This window comes from Thalassophryne amazonica, chromosome 17 (assembly GCF_902500255.1).
Source record: "Thalassophryne amazonica chromosome 17, fThaAma1.1, whole genome shotgun sequence".
Lineage (NCBI taxonomy): Eukaryota > Metazoa > Chordata > Actinopteri > Batrachoidiformes > Batrachoididae > Thalassophryne > Thalassophryne amazonica.
The window spans coordinates 76,026,517-76,044,275 of record NC_047119.1 but is presented as its reverse complement, the minus strand read 5'-3'; the positions used below and the strand labels follow the sequence as shown (position 1 = coordinate 76,044,275).

At 47.0% G+C, this 17,759-nt stretch overlaps 2 long non-coding RNA genes across 2 annotated transcripts in view; one reads left to right on the top strand and one right to left on the bottom strand.

The window, feature by feature from the left end:
* Positions 1 to 2,401, top strand: part of LOC117529661 — a 20,886-nt gene extending 18,485 nt beyond the window's left edge. The window contains exon 3 of the long non-coding RNA XR_004566064.1: positions 2,206 to 2,401. This is a non-coding gene — a long non-coding RNA (uncharacterized LOC117529661). The remainder of the gene's footprint in view (positions 1 to 2,205) is intronic.
* LOC117529662 overlaps positions 1 to 17,759 on the bottom strand; it is a 24,396-nt gene extending 6,637 nt beyond the window's left edge. Inside the window, exons 1-2 of the long non-coding RNA XR_004566065.1 lie at positions 17,725 to 17,759; positions 7,280 to 7,291 (exon numbers count right to left, since the gene is read on the bottom strand). This is a non-coding gene — a long non-coding RNA (uncharacterized LOC117529662). The remainder of the gene's footprint in view (positions 1 to 7,279; positions 7,292 to 17,724) is intronic.

Genomic DNA, 17,759 nt, shown 5'->3' with positions numbered 1-17,759 from the left:
ACCACAGTCCATCATATAACACCGTATCAGTCTGACACAACCACCACAGTCCAACATATAACACCGTATCAGTCTGACACAACCACCACAGTCCATCATATAACACCGTATCAGTCCATCACATCCACCACAGTCCAACATATAACACCGTATCAGTCTGACACATCCACTACAGTCCATCATATAATCAATCAATCAATCAACTTTTTTCTTATATAGCGCCAAATCACAACAAACAGTTGCCCCAAGGCGCTCTATATTGTAAGGCAAGGCCATACAATAATTATGAAAAACCCCAACGGTCAAAACGACCCCCTATGAGCAAGCACTTGGCTACAGTGGGAAGGAAAAACTCCCTTTTAACAGGAAGAAACCTCCAGCAGAACCAGGCTCAGGGAGGGGCAGTCTTCTGCTGAGACTGGTTGGGGCTGAGGGAAAGAACCAGGAAAAAGACATGCTGTGAAGGGGGGCAGAGATCGATCACTAATGATTAAATGCAGTGATGCATACGGAGCAAAAAGAGAAAGAAACAGTGCATCATGGGAACCCCCCCACAGTCTACGTCTAAAGCAGCATAACCAAGGGATGGTCCAGGGTCACCTAATCCAGCCCTAACTATAAGCCTTAGCGAAAAGGAAAGTTTTAAGCCTAATCTTAAAAGTAGAGAGGGTATCTGTCTCCCTGATCTGAATTGGGAGCTGGTTCCACAGGAGAGGAGCCTGAAAGCTGAAGGCTCTGCCTCCCATTCTACTCTTACAAACCCTAGGAACTACAAGTAAGCCTGCAGTCTGAGAGCGAAGCGCTCTAATGGGGTAATATGGTACTACGAGGTCCCTAAGATAAGATGGGACCTGATTATTCAAAACCTTATAAGTAAGAAGAAGAATTTTAAATTCTATTCTAGAATTAACAGGAAGCCAATGAAGAGAGGCCAACACGGGTGAGATATGCTCTCTCCTGCTAGTCCCCGTCAGTACTCTAGCTGCAGCATTCTGAACATTCCAACATATAACACCGTATCAGTCCTACACAAGCACCACAGTCCATCATGCAACACCGTTCCAGTCCATCACATCCACCACAGTCCATCATATAACACCGTATCAGTCCGACACAACCACCACAGTCCATCATGCAACACCGTTCCAGTCCATCGCATCCCCCACAGTCCAACATATAACACCATATCAGTCCATCACATCCACCACAGTCCATTATGTCATACTGTTCCAGTCCATCACACAAAACCATCTCAATCCAAAACGCAGCTACCACAGTCTTACACCTGACATTATTCACATCTGACATACAACACCATCCCTGTCCACCTGTGGGTGAAAGTAAATACAGTGGTCCCTTATTTATCGCAGGAATTACGTTCTAAACATAACCCACGATAAGTGAAATCCGCAAAGTAGTCAGTGCTATTTTTTGCAATTATTATAGATGTTTTAAGGCTGTAAAACCCCTCACTACACACTTTATACACTTTTCTCAAACAGACATTAACATTTTCTCACTTTTCTGTCCTGTGTGAACATTCTTTTTTCTTCTGGGCGAGAAGATTAAACAGACACACTCAGAACTCTCCCTTCGCTCACTGCCTCTGGAGGTATGGATGCAGGACCCGCAAAGAATCCAAGTCCTCTCTCGGTGGCCACGGAGCTCTGCGGCTGCGGTCAACATCCGCATCAAACAGCGAGCGTAGTCTCTGGACCTGTTGCCAGATTTGGCGCAGCTCCTCACAGCAGACAGGAGGGCGGTGTGAGTGGCCCGGTGTGAGGGCAGTGAGAGCACAGGCCGGTCGCGGTGCCGCGACTGGCCCACCTAATAAGGACGCAGAACACAATGCGCTGTTAAAAAAAAAAAAAGCATGCAAAATTGTAAAAATCCACGAAACTGTGTGGCCGCGAAAGGTGAACCGCGTTATAGTGAGGGACCACTGTATTTCTGGAGGATTAAACCTTTGCCCAGATTTACAAGCACTGGGTGCAAGTTACCACTTCCACAATGGACACACACATGAATACGTCATACCTAAAAGACTCAGTGACCTCAAACATGCTGCCAACACAAAGTCCAAATATTTATGGACCTCTGTGCAGTTTAAGAGCTTCACATTTTCTAGTTGTTTCTTTTTCATTATCCAAGAACAGCTGAGATGCAAAGTGTCTGATGTGGTTCTGACCCAGTTCCTCCTCTCAGAGACACCTGGACCCAGCAGAGTTCCAGCAGGTGTTTGGGATGAACCTGGCTGAGTTTGACCGACTGTCCTTGTGGAAAAGGAACGAACTGAAGAAGAAAGCCTCGCTCTTCTAATGAGCCAACAAACCCACATGGAGGCACACACAGAAACACACACACACACACACACACACACACACACACACACACACACACACACACACACACACACACACACACACACACACACACACACACACACACACACACACACACACTCTGTGGGGTCTTTGGATTGAAATCTTCTTCCTGCCTTAATCTTGGCCCTGCCTTAAACTTTGCTGCCTTGTGGGGACCATGTGCCATGTGACTAAAGACAGCAGGTTGTGCACGTGCTCACACATACACACACACACCCAGAGGTGTAAAACTCTGGCTTCAGAAAGTAAAAGTCCACCCACATTTGTTCCATCTTCCTAATCAACCTGCTGGTTGTAATCAGTTCAGCTCTTCAGGCAGGTGGAAGAGCTCATTACTGAGATCACCTGCTTTAGGTGCACATTGTTTTTATTTTCTGAAGCTGCCGTTTTACACACACACCCGCCTGTGCTTCCCCTCACTGTGTGTCTGACACAATGACATCATCAGTGAACTGCTTCGCTCAGTGACGTCATTTGATGTTAGCTAAGCTGCGTGAAGAGGTGTGGCTTTTTTCTTGGTACTGTGCTTGTAAACGTGAAGCTAATAAAGGAGTCAAACACCTGCTGGGACCTCGTCGTCTTCTTCACTGCACATTCACGCACACTGAAGGTTTTGCTTGGTGGAAGTGTGGGTGGGCGGGGCCTCTCCTGTCGAAGGACTAGTGTTGCCAACTTGGCAACTTTCCACAGAGCCTCAACTTTCCAAACCTTCTTAACGACTTATTTTCTCAGAAGCAACTAGCAACAAATCTAGCTACTTTTCAAGGCATCATTTGAGACTTTAGGGCCCTGTCCCACATGGGAGAGGATTAATTGCACATGAATTGAGCAGTGGTGGGCACAGATAACCAAAAAATTAACTTTGATAACAGATAATCAGATAACTGAAAAGTTACCTTCGATAAAGATAAAACAATAAACCACCCAAAAATGTATCGGAAGTTACAGATAACCGATAACAGATCAATTCCAATATTATCTCTGGTACATTTACACTAGTAAAACAAATTTAATAGCTTCTAGTAATATTAAAAGTAACAACAGACCCAAACAATGAGACCACACTTTCTTTCTTCTTTTAACATTCTGCCCCTGCTGGAAGCTCTTGTTTACTACACAGCTCCCAACACAGAGGCACCCTGAGAGCAGCCATAAAGCCAGCTCTCTATCAATCACAGCGCTCCGGTCAGGCGGAGGTCTTGGATTTATAAATAACATTAATACCAATAGAATAACTCCATTAATGTCAGTTCTGTCATTTGTACAAAGTTAAAATATAACATATATCTTTTAATGTTGAATAATGCACTAATTCTGAAGTTTTGTAACAAACAGACAGATTGCAAAGGATTCTGGGTAAAAGTGCCTCTGCTAAACACTGATTGGTTCAGTTATTCATTATGTAAACCAACACGTTAATGTGACGTCTGTTGTGTGTTGGTGTTTAAAGATGAATGTGCTTTTGTAAAATATTCCATTTTTATTTGTAAAAACAGGCATTTTTAAGGAGCCCTGGAAGTGTCATTGCAAAATGTTTTGTATGTGGAGACAATGTCGCACGTTTTATGATGTTGTAAAACGTGCTTTACACTGTGCAAGATGATTTTTCATGCAGGAATTTTTTGGACCGAGTTTCAGGTTAATCGTGCGTCCTGCATCGTGTAGTGTACATGGAGTATCAAGCTGCGGTCAACATCTGGCGACCACCTCCTGATCGCCGATCGTATGGTCGAATGAGAACCAAACCTGGTTGATATTATTGTGGTCGGCCGTCGTGAGGGTTTCCTGCTGCTGAAAAGCTACAAGCATCCAAACGCTTGCACTGTGCCTGTGCAAACACTGCAGAGCTGTCTTGTAATGTTATTATTATTATTATTATTATTATTATTATTTTGCTGTTGTTTTGTTTTGTTTTTAAACTTCATTTGTAAAAAAAAAAAAAAAAAAAAAAAAAAAAAGCCCTTTGCAAAGACAAAAAGTTGATTTGACAATCATCTGATATAACCGGAGTCAAAATAAATAAAACACTGCCATCTACTGGTTCCCAGACGCTTAGTACTTGGGGCGAATACCATGAACACTACTGGCCAGTCGATGCTAGATGGCAGTAGAGGCCTTGAAAACAAAATTCCAGATAATCTCTGTCTGCTACATTTAAAATGCGTGGAATTTAACAAACGCAAATATACAACCAAAGTCTATAAACGCAGAGAATATATTCAAGAGAGTTTTAGGCACTAGCGTTTAATGCTGTTGTCCATGGACGCTGAACAGAGTATCTGAAATGCATTTGTCTTGTCGTGAACGTACTGAGATTACATCATCCTACCCATAATGCACTGCGGGGCACAGCATGTGCTCACAAAACCATTACTTTAAAACTAAAACATATATCTGATATTTTCACTTTATAAAACTTCAGACATGACAGTAATTTTAATAACTTAGTTTGGTTAAAATTTGAACCATAAGTTAAAAATGTATGCCTCTGGATGACTTAGGTGATATTGCCAGCATATCAGTATTGTGTTAAAGGAAATGTTTTTTTTTTTTGGGCCGTTTCTCCTTTGTCTGCAGAGGATTGAGATGCTTTTCATACAAGCAGTTCTCTTGTTAGCAGAGGGTATAACTGCGTCTGTTACAAAACTTTTAACAGGTGGGTGCTGAGCTGATTTTAAATTTTAAAAATGCTTGTCACTGTTCGGCATTGTTTATCTGTTTAGAAGTTATCGGACAAAAATTAATCGGAAGATAATTGGTCCGATAATGGTTTTTAAAGTTATCTAAAAAGATAATCCGATAATGAAAACATTATCTTCGATAATTATCTGTTATCGGATTATCGGAAGTGTGCCCACCACTGGAATTGAGTACACAAATTATGGGCGTTCGTTGTCCTCTGCAACAAAAAGGGCTAAAAATGACAAATGTCCCAGTAATGAATTATGGATATATTAATAATATATAGCGAATATATGATGAACAATCACGGTTGTATAACGCATGTAGTGAGGAAACAGATCCGACGCATTGCGATTATCATGGCAGTATTACGGGTGTATTATGAATGCATCGTGCATGTGTTGCGCATGCATAGCATCTGCATTGCAGTCATAAAAGAAGCGCACTTGGGCCGTCAGCATCACTATTCACACCAACAATACAGCCTCTGGAGCAATTGCTGGACTTGGACAAGGTGACTGGAGTAAAGAAACAGTGAACAGGGCAAGTGGTGACGTCAGGGGATCACATCAGAGTGCAGCTCCTCTGAACGATTATAACAAGAAGTAGTTAAATCTGTTATAAACAGGAATAAATAGTGTAACAGCTGCAGACAAGAAGGAAAAAAACACGCAACTGTTTTATCAAGCCTTGACAATGTAAACAAGTCAAATAATTACATTTTTAGACGGCTCAAAATGCTTTCTGCAGCTGGAGCCGTTTGTGTGGCCCAGCTGCAGCTTCCGCTGTCATTCAGGAGGTCATTACAGCCGTTTTCAACGGCCGATTTGCAGAATAAAATGATTAATCCACCAAGAAATAATTATTTTATATACGCAGCATCCAGCGCAGAGCGCGTGGCAGCCGGAAGAACAATGAACAGCGTCCAGCTGTGAACACAGCGCATTACACTAGAAGTCTTTCAGAAAGCGCTGTAACTAGGTTTAAGGATATGATTCCTTCTTTATGTTCTCTAATGCCATATACCAACACAGTGCAGAGTAGCTACCTAAACTCTGTAAGTGAGATAGAGTATCTCATCAATAGTTTTACATCCTCATTGAAGACAACTTTGGATGCTGTAGCTCCTCTGAAAAAGAGAGCTTTAAATCAGAAGTGTCTGACTCCGTGGTATAACTCACAAACTCGTAGCTTAAAGCAGATAACCCGTAAGTTGGAGAGGAAATGGCGTCTCACTAATTTAGAAGATCTTCACTTAGCCTGGAAAAAGAGTCTGTTGCTCTATAAAAAAGCCCTCCGTAAAGCTAGGACATCTTTCTACTCATCACTAATTGAAGAAAATAAGAACAACCCCAGGTTTCTTTTCAGCACTGTAGCCAGGCTGACAAAGAGTCAGAGCTCTATTGAGCTGAGTATTCCATTAACTTTAACTAGTAATGACTTCATGACTTTCTTTGCTAACAAAATTTTAACTATTAGAGAAAAAATTACTCGTAACCATCCCAAAGACGTATCGTTATCTTTGGCTGCTTTCAGTGATGCTGGTATTTGGTTAGCCTCTTTCTCTCCAATTGTTCTGTCTGAGTTATTTTCATTAGTTACTTCATCCAAACCATCAACATGTCTATTAGACCCCATTCCTACCAGGCTGCTCAAGGAAGCCCTACCATTATTTAATGCTTCGATCTTAAATATGATCAATCTATCTTTGTTAGTTGGCTATGTACCACAGGCTTTTAAGGTGGCAGTAATTAAACCATTACTTAAAAAGCCATCACTTGACCCAGCTATCTTAGCTAATTATAGGCCAATCTCCAACATTCCTTTTCTCTCAAAAATTCTTGAAAGGGTAGTTGTAAAACAGCTAACTGATCATCTGCAGAGGAATGGTCTATTTGAAGAGTTTCAGTCAGGTTTTAGAATTCATCATAGTACAGAAACAGCATTAGTGAAGGTTACAAATGATCTTCTTATGGCCTCGGACAGTGGACTCATCTCTGTGCTTGTTCTGTTAGACCTCAGTGCTGCTTTTGATACTGTTGACCATAAAATTTTATTACAGAGATTAGAGCATGCCATAGGTATTAAAGGCACTGCGCTGCGGTGGTTTGAATCATATTTGTCTAATAGATTACAATTTGTTCATGTAAATGGGGAATCTTCTTCACAGACTAAAGTTAATTATGGAGTTCCACAAGGTTCTGTGCTAGGACCAATTTTATTCACTTTATACATGCTTCCCTTAGGCAGTATTATTAGACGGTATTGCTTAAATTTTCATTGTTACGCAGATGATACCCAGCTTTATCTATCCATGAAGCCAGAGGACACACACCAATTAGCTAAACTGCAGGATTGTCTTACAGACATAAAGACATGGATGACCTCTAATTTCCTGCTTTTAAACTCAGATAAAACTGAAGTTATTGTACTTGGCCCCACAAATCTTAGAAACATGGTGTCTAATCAGATCCTTACTCTGGATGGCATTACCCTGAGCTCTAGTAATACTGTGAGAAATCTTGGAGTCATTTTTGATCAGGATATGTCATTCAAAGCGCATATTAAACAAATATGTAGGACTGCTTTTTTGCATTTACGCAATATCTCTAAAATTAGAAAGGTCTTGTCTCAGAGTGATGCTGAAAAACTAATTCATGCATTTATTTCCTCTAGGCTGGACTATTGTAATTCATTATTATCAGGTTGTCCTAAAAGTTCCCTGAAAAGCCTTCAGTTAATTCAAAATGCTGCACCTAGAGTACTAACGGGGACTAGAAGGAGAGAGCATATCTCACCCATATTGGCCTCTCTTCATTGGCTTCCTGTTAATTCTAGAATAGAATTTAAAATTCTTCTTCTTACTTATAAGGTTTTGAATAATCAGGTCCCATCTTATCTTAGGGACCTCGTAGTACCATATCACCCCAATAGAGTGCTTCGCTCTCAGACTGCAGGCTTACTTGTAGTTCCTAGGGTTTGTAAGAGTAGAATGGGAGGCAGAGCCTTCAGCTTTCAGGCTCCTCTCCTGTGGAACCAGCTCCCAATTCAGATCAGGGAGACAGACACCCTCTCTACTTTTAAGATTAGGCTTAAAACTTTCCTTTTTGCTAAAGCTTATAGTTAGGGCTGGATCAGGTGACCCTGAACCATCCCTTAGTTATGCTGCTATAGACGTAGACTGCTGGGGGGTTCCCATGATGCACTGTTTCTTTCTCTTTTTGCTCTGTATGCACCACTCTGCATTTAATCATTAGTGATTGATCTCTGCTCCCCTCCACAGCATGTCTTTTTCCTGGTTCTCTCCCTCAGCCCCAACCAGTCCCAGCAGAAGACTGCCCCTCCCTGAGCCTGGTCTGCTGGAGGTTTCTTCCTGTTAAAAGGGAGTTTTTCCTTCCCACTGTAGCCAAGTGCTTGCTCACAGAGGGTCGTTTTGACCGTTGGGGTTTTACATAATTATTGTATGGCCTTGCCTTACAATATAAAGCGCCTTGGGGCAACTGTTTGTATTTACTTTTTGAGCAAAGCCAATAGAGTCTAATAATAGATTAAATGCAGTGTTGAGGCTGTTATTCTCAGCATCTGTGTGGATATTAAAATCGCCCACTATAATTATCTTATCTGAGCTAAGCACTAAGTCAGACAAAAGGTCTGAAAATTCACAGAGAAACTCACAGTAACGATCAGGTGGACGATAGATTAATAACAAATAAAACTGGTTTTTGGGACTTCCAATTTGGATGGACAAGACTAAGAGTCAAGCTTTCAAATGAATTAAAGCTCTGTCTGGGTTTTTGATTAATTAATAAGCTGGAATGGAAGATTGCTGCTAATCCTCCGCCCCGGCCCGTGCTACGAGCATTCTGACAGTTAGTGTGACTCGGGGGTGTTGACTCATTTAAACTAACATATTCATCCTGCTGTAACCAGGTTTCTGTAAGGCAGAATAAATCAATATGTTGATCAATTATTATATCATTTACCAACAGGGACTTAGAAGAGAGAGACCTAATGTTTAATAGACCACATTTAACTGTTTTAGTCTGTGGTGCAGTTGAAGGTGCTATATTATTTTTTCTTTTTGAATTTTTATGCTTAAATAGATTTTTGCTGGTTATTGGTAGTCTGGGAGCAGTCACCGTCTCTACGGGGATGGGGTAATGAGGGGATGGCAGGGGGAGAGAAGCTGCAGAGAGGTGAGTAAGACTACAACTCTGCTTCCTGGTCCCAACCCTGGATAGTCACGGTTTGGAGGATTTAAGAAAATTGGCCAGATTTCTAGAAATGAGAGCTGCTCCATCCAAAGTGGGATGGATGCCGTCTCTCCTAACAAGACCAGGTTTTCCCCAGAAGCTTTGCCAATTATGTATGAAGCCCACCTCATTTTTTGGACACCACTCAGACAACCAGCAATTCACGGAGAACATGCGGCTAAACATGTCACTCCCGGTCTGATTGGGGAGGGGCCCAGAGAAAACTACAGAGTCCGACATTGTTTTTGCAAAGTTACACACCGATTTAATGTTAATTTTAGTGACCTCCGATTGGCGTAACCGGGTGTCATTACTGCCGACGTGAATTACAATCTTACCAAATTTACGCTTAGCCTTAGCCAGCAGTTTCAAATTTCCTTCAATGTCGCCTGCTCTGGCCCCCGGAAGACAATTGACTATGGTTGCTGGTGTCGCTAACTTCACATTTCGCAAAACGCATTATTATCAGGTTGTCCTAAAAGTTCCCTAAAAAGCCTTCAGTTAATTCAAAATGCTGCAGCTAGAGTACTGACGGGGACTAGAAGGAGAGAGCATATCTCACCCATAATGGCCTCTCTTCATTGGCTTCCTGTTAATTCTAGAATAGAATTTAAAATTCTTCTTCTTACTTATAAGGTTTTGAATAATCAGGTCCCATCTTATCTTGGGGACCTCATAGTACCATATCACCCCAATAGAGCGCTTCGCTCTCAGACTGCAGGCTTACTTGTAGTTCCTAGGGTTTGTAAGAGTAGAATGGGAGGCAGAGCCTTCAGCTTTCAGGCTTCTCTCCTGTGGAACCAGCTCCCAATTCAGATCAGGGAGACAGACACCCTCTCTACTTTTAAGATTAGGCTTAAAACTTTCCTTTTTGCTAAAGCTTATAGTTAGGGCTGGATCAGGTGACCCTGAACCATCCCTTAGTTATGCTGTTATAGACGTAGACTGCTGGGGGGTTCCCATGATGCACTGTTTCTTTCTCTTTTTGCTCTGTATGCACCACTCTGCATTTAATCACTAGTGATCGATCTCTGCTCCCCTCCACAGCATGTCTTTTTCCTGGTTCTCTCCCTCAGCCCCAACCAGTCCCAGCAGAAGACTGCCCCTCCCTGAGCCTGGTTCTGCTGGAGGTTTCTTCCTGTTAAAAGGGAGTTTTTCCTTCCCACTGTAGCCAAGTGCTTGCTCACAGGGGGTCGTTTTGACCGTTGGGGTTTTACATAATTATTGTATGGCCTTGCCTTACAATATAAAGCGCCTTGGGGCAACTGTTTGTTGTGATTTGGCGCTATATAAAAAAATTGATTGATTGATTGATTGAAAAAAAAAAGAGTCGCCAATAACCAGAGTTTGATCCTCGGCGGGTGTGTCGTCGAGTGGGGAAAAACGGTTAGAGATGTGAATGGGTTGGTGGTGTACACGGGGCTTCTGTTTAGGGCTACGCTTCCTCCTCACAGTCACCCAGTCAGCCTGCTTTCCCGGCTGCTCGGGATCTGCCAGGGGGTAACTAACGGCGGCTAAGCTACCTTGGTCCGCACCGACTACAGGGGCCTGGCTAGCTGTAGAATTTTCCACGGTGCGGAGCCGAGTCTCCAATTCGCCCAGCCTGGCCTCCAAAGCTACGAATAAGCTACACTTATTACGAGTACCGTTACTGCTAAAGGAGGCCGAGGAATAACTAAACATTTCACACCCAGAGCAGAAAAGTGCGGGAGAGACAGGAGAAGCCGCCATGCTAAATCGGCTAAGAGCTAGTAGCTACACTAAACTAGCGGATTACTAAAAACACGCAAAGTGAATAATGTGTAAATAATTTAGAGGTGATTCAGCAGAAGTGTTGGGAAAGTGTAAGTACACGGACCCACAACAGGGGGCGCAAATGAACGGACAATGGAATAGGTCAAATAACAACACTTTACTGTTGCGAACGTGCACAACAAACACAACAGATTACACAATATATCAAAGGTCAAATTACAAGGTGTCGTGTGGGCAGGCTCGAAGATAGGAGACGCCTGTCCAAAGCAGAACCGGAACCACACGATTTCCTCCGCCACCATACCCCGGGAATACTGGAGCCGCCAAGTCCCGAACTCCCAGGTGGCCACTGCCTCCGCGTGTCGGACCTGGTACTGCTGGCGAGGAACAAAAACACAATTAAACGTGGGTGCGTCTGCACCCAGCAATCTGCACGGCAGGGAAGCTACCTCCACCTCTCGTTGGAGAAAAAGTCTGTTATCACTCACAAAAATCACAACAAAAGGCTTTCTATCAAGCAGTCAGGCTGAGGATATTACCTTTCAGGTAGAACGATATCTCGGCAAAGAGGTGGAGATGACGTCTTGCTGATATACCAATGCAGATCAGATGAGTGGTGACAGCTGTCACAGGTGATGAGTGTCAGCTGTCACCCCGGCTGCTCCTGTGAGGCGGCAGCGCCCTCTGGTGCCTGGAGCCCGCACTCCAGGCAGGGTGCCCTCTGGTGGTGGTGGGCCAGCAGTACCTCCTCTTCAGCAGCCCACACAACAGGACCCCCCCCCTCAACGGGCGCCTCCTGGCGCCCGACCAGGCTTGTCCGGGTGGCGGCGGTAGAAATCGGCCAGGAGGGCCGGGTCCAGAATGAAGCTCCTCTTCACCCAGGAGCGTTCTTCAGGTCCGTACCCCTCCCAGTCCACCAAATACTGGAAGCCCCGGCCCATCCTATGGACATCCAAAAGCCAGCGCACAGTCCAAGCCGGCTCGCCATCGATGATCCGGGCAGGAGGCAGTGCCGGACCCGGAGTACAGAGGGGTGAGGTGTGATGTGGTTTGATTCGGGACATGTGAAATACAGGATGGATCCGCAGTGAGGCCGGCAGCCGAAGCCTCACTGCGGCTGGACTGATGACCTTCTGAATTTTGAAGGGACCAATGTAACGGTCCTGTAACTTGGGGGAGTCCACTTTGAGGGGGATGTCCTTTGTCGACAACCACACCTCCTGCCCTGGCCGATACGCAGGGGCCGGGGTCCGCCGACGGTCTGCATGGGCCTTTGACCTCATCTGGGCCCTCAGCGAGGCAGAACGGGCGGCACGCCACACCCGACTGCACTTCCGTAGGTGGGCCTGGACCGAGGGCACACCGACCTCTCCCTCAACCACTGGAAACAAAGGCGGTTGGTACCCCAGACATACCTCGAAAGGGGAGAGGCCGGTGGCTGACGACACCTGGCTGTTATGGGCATACTCGATCCAGGCCAGATGGGTACTCCAGGCCGCCGGGTGCGCGGCTGTCACGCAACGCAGGGCCTGCTCCATCTCCTGATTGGCCCGTTCTGCTTGCCCATTGGTCTGGGGATGGTACCCGGATGAGAGACTCACCGTGGCCCCCAGTTCCCGGCAGAAGCTCCTCCAGACGTGCGAGGAGAACTGGGGACCGCGATCTGAGACAATGTCTGTTGGGATCCCATGCAGCCGGACGACGTGGTGAACCAGGAGGTCCGCTGTCTCCTGGGCCGTCGGGAGCTTCAAGAGGGCCACGAAGTGGGCCGCCTTGGAGAATCGGTCCACTATCGTGAGGATGGTGGTGTTGCCCTGGGACGGCGGGAGACCCGTGACAAAATCCAGGCCGATGTGGGACCAGGGGCGATGGGGCACGGGCAGCGGCTGGAGCAGACCCGAAGCCCTACGATGGTCAGCCTTGCCCCTGGCGCAGGTGGTGCAGGCCTGGATATAATCCCGGACGTCGGCCTCTAGGGACGCCCACCAGAAGCGCTGCCGGACAACTGCCACGGTTCTTCGCACCCCTGGATGACAGGAGAGCTTAGAGCCGTGACAGAAGTCCAGGTCTGCAGCCCTAGCTTCTGGTGGGACGTAAAGTCTGTTCTTCGGCCCAGTTCCGGGGTCCGGGCTTCGTGCCAGGGCCTCCCGGACGGTTCTCTCTACGTCCCAGGTGAGGGTGGCCACGATAGTGGACTCCGGGATGATGGGTTCCGGTGGATCCGACAACTCCGTTTTGACTTCATCTTCATGTACCCGGGACAAGGCATCCGATCTCTGGTTCTTGGTCCCGGGACGGTAGGTGATCCGGAAGTCAAAACGGCCGAAGAACAGTGACCAGCGGGCTTGCCTGGGATTCAGCCGCTTGGCGGTCCTGATATACTCCAGGTTCCGGTGGTCAGTGAAAACCGTGAATGGCACGGACGTTCCCTCCAACAGATGTCTCCACTCTTCAAGAGCCTCTTTCACCGCAAGGAGTTCTCGATTGCCGACGTCATAGTTCCGTTCGGCCGGGGTCAACTTGCGGGAAAAATAGGCACACGGGTGAAGGACCTTATCGGTCTTCCCGCTCTGGGAAAGCACAGCTCCTATCCCTGAGTCCGAGGCGTCCACTTCAACCACTAACTGGCGACTAGGATCGGGCTGCACCAGAACGGGTGCAGACGAGAAGCGCCGTTTCAACTCCTTGAACGCGGCATCGCAACGATCCGACCAGGTGAAGGGAACTTTTGGTGAGGTCAGGGCTGTCAGGGGGCTAACTACCTGACTGTAGCCCTTAATGAACCTCCTGTAGAAATTAGCAAAGCCGAGGAACTGTTGCAGCTTCCTACGGCTAGTGGGTTGGGGCCAGTCTCTCACCGCCGCAACCTTGGCCGGATCAGGAGCGACGGAGTTGGGGGAGATGATAAACCCCAGGAAGGACAAAGAGGTGCGGTGGAACTCACACTTCTCGCCCTTCACAAACAGCCGGTTCTCCAACAACCGCTGCAGGACCTGACGTACATGCCGGACATGAGTCTCAGGATCCGGAGAAAAGATGAGTATATCGTCTAGATATACGAAGACGAATCGGTGCAGGAAATCCCGCAAGACATCATTAACTAATGCTTGGAACATCGCGGGGGCATTGGTGAGGCCGAACGGCATGACCAGGTACTCAAAGTGACCTAATGGGGTGTTGAATGCCGTCTTCCATTCGTCTCCCTTCCGGATCCAAACCAGGTGATACGCATTTCTAAGATCCAGTTTAGTAAAGATTTTGGCTCCATGCAGGGGGGTGAACACGGAATCTAATAATGGCAACGGGTATCGGTTGCGAACCGTAATCTCATTCAGCCCCCTGTAATCAATACATGGACGAAGTCCGCCATCTTTCTTGCCCACAAAAAAGAAACCTGCCCCCATCGGGGAGGTGGAGTTCCGGATCAGCCCGGCAGCTAATGAGTCCCGGATGTAGGTCTCCATTGATTCGCGCTCAGGTCGTGAGAGGTTGTACAGCCTGCTGGACGGGAACTCAGCGCCCGGAACCAAATCAATGGCACAATCGTACGGACGGTGCGGGGGAAGGGTGAGTACCAGGTCCTTGCTGAAGACGTCAGCAAGATCGTGGTACTCAACCGGCACCGCCGTCAGATTGGGCGGGACTTTGACCTCCTCCTTAGCCTGGGAACCGGGAGGAACCGAGGATCCTAAACACACCCGATGGCAGGTTTCGCTCCACTGAACCACCACCCCAGACGGCCAATCGATCCGGGGATTGTGCTTTAACATCCATGGGATGCCCAAAATCACGCGGGAGGTGGCAGGAGTTACAAAAAACTCAATCTCCTCCCGGTGGTTTCCAGACACCACCAGAGTTACTGGTGGTGTCTTGTGTGTGAGTAAAGGGAGGAGGGTGCCATCTAGTGCCCGCACCTGCAATGGCGTAGGAAGCGCCACCAGAGGGAGCCCTACCTCCTTTGCCCATCTGCTGTCTAGCAGATTCCCTTCTGACCCCGTGTCCACCAGTGCTCGGGCTTGAAGGGTTAAATCCCCGCTCAGGATTGTGACTGGGAGTCGTGTGGCAATTTGTGTATGTCTCACTTGAATGTCTTGACCCCCCCTTAGCCCAGTCTCTAAGGGCGAGTGTTGACGTTTTGGCCGTTTGGGGCAGTCTCTCTGTGTGTGCTCTGTTGAGCTGCAGAGAAAACACTCTCCACGGATCAGCCTCCCCATTTTGGCCCTGTGCGTTTCCCTAACAACGTCAGCAGGGGGAGCTGTTGCCCCACAAAGCGCTGCGGCTGTGGAGCGAGGGGAGGGCGGCCCCTTTTCGAACCCGGAAGGGAGAGGGGCGGCGCGTATCCGGTCACGTCCTTCGCCTCGCTCCCGACGGCGTTCCTCTAACCGATTGTCTAATCGTATAACGAGATTAATAAGCCCGTCTAAATCCCGCGGTTCGTCCTTAGCCACCAGGAGCTCCTTCAGCAACAACGACAGTCCGCTTACAAAGGCGGCACGGAGGGCAGTGTTATTCCAGCCGGACCTCGCAGCCGCGATGCGGAAGTCGACTGCATAAGCAGCTGCGCTCCGGCGCCCCTGTCTCATTGACAGCAGCACGGCTGAAGCGGTCTCTCCTCTATTTGGATGATCGAACACTGTTCTGAACTCCCTCACAAACCCATCATATGTCAGAAGGAGCCGTGAATTTTGCTCCCAAAGCGCTGTAGCCCAAGCGCGTGCCTTGCCGCGAAGCAGATTAATTACATAAGCTATCTTACTAGAATCAGTCGCGTACATGACAGGACGTTGTGCGAAGACGAGCGAACACTGCATAAGGAAGTCCGCGCACGTCTCCACACAACCTCCGTACGGCTCTGGAGGGCTTCTGTATGCTTCAGGGGAAGGTGGGAGGGGTCGTTGAACGACCAGTGGAACGTCACTGTTACGCACAGGGTCGACAGGAGGGAGAGCCGCAGCAGCGCCCTGAGGGCGCGCCTCCACCTGCGCGGCGAGAGCCTCCACCCTGCGGTTAAGGAGGACGTTCTGCTCGGTCATTAAATCCAACCGAGCCGTGAAAACGGTGAGGATCCGCTGCAACTCACCGATCATTCCTCCTGCGGGCGCCTGTGCGCCCTGTTCTTCCATTGGCCGTTCAACAGCCGGTTGACGCCCCTCGGGATCCATGACGTTGGCCGAGATATCCTGTTGGGAAAGTGTAAGTACACGGACCCACAACAGGGGGCGCAAATGAACGGACAATGGAATAGGTCAAATAACAACACTTTACTGTTGCGAACGTGCACAACAAACACAACAGATTACACAATAGATCAAAGGTCAAATTACAAGGTGTCGTGTGGGCAGGCTCGAAGATAGGAGACGCCTGTCCAAAGCAGAACCGGAACCACACGATTTCCTCCGCCACCATACCCCGGGAATACTGGAGCCGCCAAGTCCCGAACTCCCAGGTGGCCACTGCCTCCGCATGTCGGACCTGGTACTGCTGGCGAGGAACAAAAACACAATTAAACATGGGTGCGTCTGCACCCAGCAATCTGCACGGCAGGGAAGCTACCTCCACCTCTCGTTGGAGAAAAAGTCTGTTATCACTCACAAAAATCACAACAAAAAGGCTTTCTATCAAGCAGTCAGGCTGAGGATATTACCTTTCAGGTAGAACGATATTTCGGCAAAGAGGTGGAGATGACGTCTTGCTGATATACCGATGCAGATCAGATGAGTGGTGACAGCTGTCACAGGTGATGAGTGTCAGCTGTCACCCCGGCTGCTCCTGTGAGGCGGCAGCGCCCTCTGGTGCCTGGAGCCTGCACTCCAGGCAGGGTGCCCTCTGGTGGTGGTGGGCCAGCAGTACCTCCTCTTTAGCAGCCCACACAACAAGAAGGAGTGCTTTAGTTAAGGCACGTAAAGATTACACTGGGAAACAAATCATAATCTAGATAACTAGATCAATCTAACTGCGCAGATTAAACAGCTAACAGATACAGAAAAACACCGCTGTGCTCCGGAACAGGAAGTGATACAATACCGCAGTGAGAGCCAACCACCAGTAGAGGCAAGCAAGCAAGATCAGGAAGCGATTGTAGCTCACAGCAGCTCCCACTGAAAATAACAGAGAGACAGACTGTGATTCTCACATGTTTACATAAAACAAATGCAATAACAACGTCTATAAACCCAGAGAATATATTCATGAGAGTTTTAGGCACAATATAAAAATAGTTTTATGTTGCGATGTTAATGGTGTTGTCTGTGTGCAGCAGTTAAAGTGCAGCGTGATCAGAGCGTCTCAATGCAGTTCTCAATGTTACTGAGATCTCGCAGCGCAGTTTTGTGGGATTTGAAATGTCAATCCTTGTACGTCCAAACCATGATGATACACTCTGACCAGATCCATTTCTAATGGAGAAATGTATCACACTGTCTCCTGGTTTGTTGGCTAATAGTCAACATTTATGTGTCAAGACTATATTGAGTGCACGTTTTACAAATTGTGGCCACGTTTAAGTAGATCATGCTCTTGTTTTACTCAAACAATGCTTAAAACGAGCGCACAATATAATAAAACATGCGCACAATATAATAAAACGTGCGCACAATATAATAAAACGTGCACCCAACATCATAAAACGTGTGCACAATCAATCAATCAACTTTTTTTTTATATAGCGCCAAATCACAACAAACAG